The 8,935-nt window shown below is 34.3% G+C and overlaps 1 non-coding gene across 1 annotated transcript; it reads right to left on the bottom strand.

The window, feature by feature from the left end:
* Positions 1-6,802: 6,802 nt before the first annotated feature.
* Positions 6,803-6,909, bottom strand: LOC117801220. Its single transcript, XR_004623750.1, has one exon. It is a non-coding gene; the product is annotated as a U6 spliceosomal RNA (small nuclear RNA).
* Positions 6,910-8,935: the final 2,026 nt, after the last annotated feature.

Genomic DNA, 8,935 nt, shown 5'->3' with positions numbered 1-8,935 from the left:
CCCTCTTTCTTGCACTTTTACTAATTAATGGTTAAATATAAATTTGCAAGACCAAGGTGGAGAGGAAGAGTTACACAGCATATGTAGAGGAACATGTTTTAGAGAGGAAAATTAATAGTTTTCATTGATGGAGAAGACGAAAGACAAAATATTTTACTGGTGTTATTTCCTACTATCACATAGCTATTGACATCAGACTTAATGATTTAGTAAAAGGCTCATTTTGGAATACAGTGTCATTGGAGATGGCTGAAGATATTTTTATGGCAGTATCAGAACCTTTCAAAGGGTAAAAGTTTATTTGGATTCAGAATGGGATAACATGTCTTTGAGAAGAATGAGAACAATGAGTACCATGGACAGTGTCTCTTCTAGTTAAGACATTTCTGTCCCACCTTCCCTTTTTGCCATAGTTATATGCCACCTACTCTGATTTCTTTAAATCAACTCCTTTTCAAAATCTTGAATATTTATATTACCTAAATATTGCCTATAATCCCAAGCAATAATATCTAAGGTATTTTTAATGTGTTGATTATCTTTTATATAATGTATGTTAAAGTGAATGTGCAACTATCTCAATTTTTAAATAACAAAATCTGTTCATGCATTACCTCAACTCATCTTATCAACTGTCAGTGATAAGCTTGCTATACTTTGGGAAACGGTATAATAAGGGATAGAATAGAAAAAGAGAAACAATGCAAAATAATGAGAAGTTAGTGGTCCTCATTTGTGCCCAAATCTGTAGACCTCTAGGCTATCTGGGTTAAGAATTCTTTGCTGCCACAGAGAAAGCAAAAACAAAAACAAAAGAACCAAACAACAACAAACAAAGACCATAAAACTTTTCTTATTTTGGGAGGGTATCAGAAGCAGGAATGTGGTATACTTCTATCAAGCCTATATTATAAAATCCAAAGGTTGCTTACAATGTGACTCTTCCAGTTTGTAAGTCTTTAACAAACATTTAAACATACTTTAGAATATACCTTTAAATCCCTCCTTCAACGTTTGGGATTTTCAAACATGAGTGCTTTATTGAAGCTTCCGACTGTGCTATAATTTTGAGATAGAACCAAGTGAAATAGAGGAACTCTTGCTTATTCAGACCACGCCTTTAATTTTATTTCTCAGGTTATTTTACATAGGTAATATTTTAGCATCATGCACTAGAGCGTATCTGTGGAACTTTCTGAGGATCTGCAGTCTAAAGTGCTCAAATGTCTGAGGAACTAATAACATTTTCTTGATAAAATAATGCTTTCATATCACATAAAATGAAACTGTCAGCATTCCTTTGTAGGTTTCTCTCAACCTTAAGAGCAGGTCCTTGACAGTTCTAGAATTGCCTTTAAATATCTTATTGAAATGTATATTAACACTGTAACATCTTATAATGGTTGGGAAACCTTTCCCTTTTAACACTTGTGGATAAGCAAGTATTAGTAAGTATTAACATTAGCTGCTATATTTTAACATTTTTTCTCTAAATGTTGTTCTTCCCCAGGACCTAATATTTAGATTCATTTTAAAACAGAGCAGATTACCTAACACTGGAATGTAGATTTCTTTTTTGAAGATTTTATTTATTTATTTGACAGAGAGAGAGACAGCTAGCAAGAGAGGGAACACAAGCAGGGGGAGTGGGAGAGGAAGAAGCAGGCTCCCAGCAGAGCAGGGAGCCCAATGCTGGGCTAGATCCCAAGACCCTGGGATCACACCCTGAGCCGAAGGCAGATGCTTAATGACTGAACCACCCAGGTGCTCCTGGAATGTAGATTTTGCAATAAAAGGTAACATAGATAGATGTCTTTAGAACATCAATTTTTACTACTCATTATCAAGATCAGGTTAAGGATAAAAGCATTTGCTCCATCAAATATCTGGAAGGTCAAAGAGTCTAAAATGGAGAAAAATAATATAATACCCCATAAAATTTTAACACAGTGTATTAATTTAGCAATACTCAAGAAATATTTATTTATTAATTTAAAATTGTAATCAAATCTATGATAACACAAGTAAAAATAAAGTTCAGAACCATCACATTTTGGAGTTGTGTTGTTTTGTCTGGAGGCTGCTGCCTTCTCACTCATCATTCCCTGTGCACACAGGTGAGTAGGGGAAGATGGAGGGGCTATCTTCTACTCCTCCTACCCCTGTGACCCACAGCACCTGGCTTCAAGATTCCACTTCTTTTCATTTTTGAAGTCTTGAGGTTGATAAAGATAGTAATCTTATTACTGCCATTAACAGTCAGGATATATTGATCACATTTAACACCAAGAAAAGACCTGGAAAGTAGATTCCCTAAGTAAATGGTTCTTGAGATTTTCCTTAAGTAAATGCCAGAGGTCTGATCTTAATTTATCACCTCCAGCATTGTTAAATAAACTGTATACTATATCTTAACAATCAGTTAGGACTGCATAAATATATGGAGTAAATAATATATAATTATTCAATAATTATTCATGTCTAGAACTGTGCTAGAAATCACGAGAGATACAAAGGATATAAGACATTTCCTTGTCTCTTTGTAAAATACAATCATATTGGACAGATTAGATGGACATGCTTGATTTCAATTAGGGAACTGTGGAATAAACCGAATTATCTAACCCTTACACTTATAATAAACAGGGACAGAAACAGGAATGTTAGTAATGACTGCATTTAGGAGGAGGTAGAAATTGAATAATTTGGAATCAAAATTTGGGATCATAAATTTTCTGCAAATTTTAGTGGTTTTATCTTAAGGATTGAACTCACCTACTGGGGTCTCTAATAAAGAAATACACTAGGTTTTATAAATTCAGTAATGAAAACATGCCACTATAGTTTTATATGTATCTTGTGCTTTGCAACCTCTAACTTTGCCAAGAATAATTACACAAATATTTGATTACAACCTAGGATGGATGTTAATACATACAGACACAGGGGAAGGCAGTTTGCTAATGGAAATGCTGGAGATTAGGTGTTAGAGCTAGTGCCCTTTTCAAAATTAAATGCAGAAGATAGAATTTCTTTAATAAATTGCTGTTTACACAATTATTTTCAGTAAATTAAGGATTTTATTTACATTTCATTTTTAAGTGGGGGAATGAGATAAAATATATAGCCTTTATTCATCTCTATGCTTAAACATAAGTATTTTTATTTACATACATAGGCATATATATGTATGTATATATATGTATTCCTTATTTATCACATAAGTTTATTGAAATAACTTTATTAAAATACTTAGAGATCATGAGATGTATTCATGTCCCCAAATGCTATAGTAGTTAACTAATTTATTATTCTTTATTTATCAAAATAGTAGATTTTGAAATATGAACATTTCTTGGCAGAGGTGGTATTAGAGAATGTGTCACAGAAATGGAATTGCTTCAATACTACAACAGGCAGATGCATATCAAATGTATATAAACATGTGAACACAGATAAGAAAATATTGACCTTATATCAAATGAGATGGAAGAATTTATTTAAAAAAATTATCAGAAATGAAATGGAAAAAGGTCAGAACCAGGTATGTAGAAACTTCAGGGCCCAAGGAGAAGATCAAAAGGAAAAAAAAAAGCAATTTAACAATAAAATGCTTGAAATGACATCAGTCCTTTGGTAGTTCTTAAATATACAAAAACATTATATTTTTCAATTGTAGAAAAGAATTTTTTTTCTTTTCCAAAGTATCTGATAATGAGAAGGCATTAAAACACCTCCTTGGGAAGTACTTCCTCTCCTCAAATCAGGATTAAATGTGAACTGGTTCACCATCAGATTGCTTATGAATGAGCTTTTAAAAGGGAGAGATACTTGGTTTGCCTAATCAAGGTTAAACCTGGTATCTGAGAGGGAAAAAAGAACCAGGGGAAAAAAAAAAAGAAAAAGACTTAGCCAAGCCCTAGCAAAGAAACACATTTCATGAACACATTGTTAGTTTCTATTCAACATATAATAACTGAATCAAATGGGTAAGGATTAATTTTACTAATCATTCTTTTTACAATTAGAGCATTAGAAGATTAGTTGTCCTAATAATCATTTTTTAAATCTATAATCACCTGGGAAGCTTTTAAAGATTCATTTATTTATTTAATTGAGAGCGAGAGCTCCAGTGGGAGCATTAGTGGGGGAGGAGAGGGAGAGAGTGAGAAGCAGGCTCCCCACTGAGCAGGGACCCTGATGTAGGGCTCCATCCCAGGACCCAGAGATCATGATCTGAGCCGAAGGCAGATGCTTTACTGACCGAGCCACCCAGGTGCCCCTCCTGGGAAGCTTTTAATAATACAAATCTGTTTTCTAAAATTTATTAATTCATCCAATATTTATTTAGCACTTAGTGTGTTCTAGTCATATTAATAGGGAACTCAAAGATGAAAATTGGTAATGCCTGCCTTCACAGATCTAGGTCTAGTGTGGAAAAAAATTAAGAAAATTAACCTTTATAATAAAAGTTGTACAATTTTAAAACAAGGAGTTTGAGAGTAAAAGATAAATACTGACAGATATTTTAAGCAGGAAAACTTGATATAGATTTCATTCCAGGAACAGAATTCTTCCTGCTCTAGGAGAATGGATTGAGTACAGGTTTTTGTGACAGAGAAAGCAGGTAAACCAGTTAGTGGATCATTGCAATAGCTCAGGTAAGAAACAACGGAGGCTAGGAGAAAAATGGTTTGGAGAAAACTTTCAGTTTGTTCTGTCCATGCCTTATGGCCCCACAAATACTAATCATTATGCATGACATCAAGGGGTTTCTTTGTCTTTTAAATTCCACTTTGGTTTAACTAAGGGGAAACACCAGCCTGTTACTTGAGGTTGGCAACAGAACGAAGTTCAATTTTTCTTCCCCTGCTCCTTCCGTGCCTTGACTTCTGCTCTTCTATCAGAGGACATGGTTTATCTCCGACGTCTCTCACCATGGAGCTAGCCTTTCTAGTTTCCAGTAACTCTTCCTTCCCTTTGTCCTTCCAGCCTATGTTGTCGACTGCTTCCTGTTGCTTGTGCCTACCTGTAGGGCCTTGAAATATTTTTGGTTGGTTTCCACACGCCTTACTTACCCTATCTTTTAAATATGTTTTCATTAAACATTTCCTTCATATTACCCACTCTGACTGGGTCACTGTTTTGTGGAAGGACCCTGAATGATACATGTGGGAATTGTGGAGAAGACATGTGGACCTATTTACGTACATTTGATGCATACAGAGGACAGGATTTAGTGATGATCTAGAAATGGAGGGTGTGGAAAAGGGAGGTATTGAGGATGACTTCCAAGTTTCTGGTTTGACCAGTAGGTGAATGGGAGTTCTCTTTACAAGAGATGAGGATTCTCACCTTTAGTGGAGAATTTAGGTGGAATGGGAACAAGTCAAGACTTCTGTCTGGACCATATTGAGTGTGACTATCAAGCAGACCATTTCAAATTAATCAAAAGTCAGAAGAGAAGCGTAGGATATCAGTACGCATTTTGTTGAGGTGAGGGCATCCATGTCATTTCAGCAGAGAACAGAAATGAACATACAACAAGGTCCAAATCCTCATGAAGTTTATGGTGTACTGGGGAAGAAGTCATGAAAGAAATAATAAACTACAATGTTAAATTAATCCTACACCATAGAAGTACAAGAAGATATAAGATAATATAATGAGAAGACAATGTATTTTAGAGGTTGAGAGAAGTGACAGCTCAAATTATATCCCAATAGAGACATACTGAATAGATGAAAAGGCGGAGGAAGACGATTCTAAGCAGTTGAAACAATATTTGTCTTAAGTCTCTGTGGAATAAAGGACATTAGTTCACTTGAGAAACTAAAAATTGGCCAGTGTGGCTGAAGATTAATGAGCAAAGAAGAAGTATGAGATTAGGTTGTTGAGGTTGACAGAAAACCAGATTATTAGGTCATGACTGTTAGGTTCTGACTAGTAGGATGCTCTTTGCCACCTAGTCCTCAAGCAACTTACTTTAATACATATCTTAACTGGCCACAACTGTCATACAAACTCCACTATTAGATCTCATACCATGCACATCAGATAAAATTGGGATACTCAATATTGTTAAAATTATTTTACAATTGGGCCAATTGACTCATCTATTTTGTAGTAAAGCACTACTTGGTAAGGGCGTCGATGGACAAGAGAGAGTATATTTGACAAATCACATGGCAAACAAAAATGAATCGGTCTAATATTTATTTATGTCCTTATACCTGAAATTGAACTTCACAAATTGGAAATTATTTTTGGTTTCCTTTCAGGAACCCTTACTCTTTATGACTTTTTACACATGAAAAACAAACCTATCCTATAGAAATACTGAGAACTAAACCCCTGAATATTGCTTAAACATTGTACTGGACATTTTTGCTAGGACTTTAACACTAAATTTAGTTATCCTTATCTTTTTGCAAAAGCTAGTATTTTTACTAGTTTAATGGAAGATGTGTATATCTGAACCTGAGGTTGCTTGTGGTTACTTATTGTGGTACCCGTAACAAACACACAATGAACAAATTATAGTTCTATTCAAGTATGATACATTTATTCTTCAAGTGATGAAAAAAATATTAAAAATATTTTCAAAAAGAGTTAATTCTTATACAGTGCTACTAAAGGTTAGGCACAGTTTTAAAATCAACATATATATTAAATCACTTACTCTTTGTAAAAATCCTGTGAGGCAGGGACTCTTAGCACCAACATTTAGAGATGAGGCAACTCAACCACAGGTAGTTACTTAACCTGTCTAAGAATGCCCAGGCAGTACACTGGAGCCTGGAAATTCAACGCAAGGGTCTTGCTTTAGTGTGTCATCCTTATGCAGGCACCATGTTAATCTTCTCTGTATCATTTCAATTTTAGTATATGTGCTGCTGAAGTGAGCATGACAGTCTTGTTTCAGAATTTGCCATCTCAGCTCTCACCCGTTGGTATTTTTCTTTAATGATAGAAGATCCATTCAGGGACAAATAACTATCATATTATTGAGTAGGTCTCAGGTCAAGGATCAGTGATAATTTCTTGTGCGGCAATGTCAAAGAATTGAAAACTTATGTATGTGTTAGAAATGGATAAAACTGGTCAGTAGTTCCTATAACTGGGAATATGTCACTGCATAGATAAAGTGATATTTTAATCACTTTTTCTTTTCAATTTAAATACCTATAGGATAGAACTGAGGAATGGATTTGAAGCAGTTGCTGGTTTGACCTAAACATTTATTAATGAGATCAAAGGTAAAACTGACTCTTACTAGAATGGGTTTAACTATCTTCTAAATGACGGGAAATCTGGCAAAGGAAAAAAGGAAAATGTCTATCATCTATCATCTATCTATCATCTATCTATCTATCATCTATCATCTATCTATCTATGTATCTATCATCTATTTATCTATCACCTATCTATCATCTATCTACATGTCTCCCACACACATTTCTTAAAATATTAAAATTAAATAAAGTCTGAGTGTAAAGAATATTTGCAGGTATTTGGCCATTTTATTTTTGAAAAATAAAATTCCAATAATTCTCTCGATTTGTTTCTCAAGTTTAAAATGTCTGTAAAGAGCAGAAGGCATATAAACTTCATTTTGTAAAATTTTCTTCCTGTCAAGATGATTTGTTTTGAGAAGCATCTGAGGGTCTATAAGGCCACCCACCATTTTAATAACTCCGATTGTTCTGTGTATCATCAAGTCACTGCATCCAATCTGGACAGTTTCATTTTACATAACTATAAATTTTACTCTCTAACTGTCATTATTATAAATTGATCTCAATAAGAAAATGTTCATCATTGTTAAGGGATGGGGGAAAAAGCTCAACACAGCATATATTTCAAGCTTCCAACAATATAATCACACACTTCTAAGTATACAATTCTCTGTATGATTCAAAGTATAGAATTTCTAAATACTATTTTGGCCTTTTATATTTCCCATTTTATTTCTTGCTGTCAATATAAATATAATATCTACTGAGAAAAGGGTTTCAACTGTTGTTAAGGATTTTTTTGGAAGGTTATTGTCATTTGCAATTTCTTTTCTATGAGATATTTCAGTGTTCAGAATTTAATTCTAGGATGAAGTGTCAAATATGAGGTTACTGGCTACATAAATACTAACCCCCTACCCCCAATTCAATTTCAAAGAGCAATTCAGGTGAGAGTAAATAAATAAATAAAAGGTTTGGTTAATGTTGGACATTTGCTTGGTACCATGTCATTCAAAACTCCTTCCATTTAAAAACAAAATTTGCATTGACATATGAATGATGTATAATGCAGCATAATTACTTACGGGGTCTTTGAAAAGAGAAGCCCCCTTTTTTCCAAGTGATTTAACTTTGAAAAGGAATTACTTCACATGCCCAACAAATACTATTAAAAAGCATTTTATGAGGTTTTTTCCCCTACATATTTCTACACATGGACAGACTATTGTGTGTTCTAAAACCTGTATTTACATGACACACTTTTATGGTCCAATGGGCAAACACTACTTAGTCCTAAAATAACATCACAGTAATGACTACAGTCAAGACAGCAGGAACACTCCACCATTATTATCCATATCAGACTGCACCAGATGGGGTATCTGTGGTGGAGTGCTGACAGTGGTGAACACTGAACAACTCTTTCTGGTATTTTTGTGTAGTCTCAGGCACAGCAATTTTACATTCAAAATACGCAGTGCATCAGTTCTTTCATTTCAAAGAAATATATTTTATCACATATTCTTTGCTTCGTTTTCATCTAGTGGAGAAAGAAATGACATGGAAAATTGAAGATGACTTACATTAAGTGGGATTTAGCCAAATTCACTGGGTATAAGGCAAATTTCCAACCTCAATAGTACACATCTTTTTGTGTTGGGTCATTCTCTGTGTGGGGACTGTCCTGTGCATTGTGG

This window comes from Ailuropoda melanoleuca, chromosome 2, assembly GCF_002007445.2.
Source record: "Ailuropoda melanoleuca isolate Jingjing chromosome 2, ASM200744v2, whole genome shotgun sequence".
Classification (NCBI taxonomy): Eukaryota; Metazoa; Chordata; class Mammalia; order Carnivora; family Ursidae; genus Ailuropoda; species Ailuropoda melanoleuca.
Note: the sequence above shows the minus strand (reverse complement) of the source record. Positions and strands in the feature narration are given on the sequence as shown.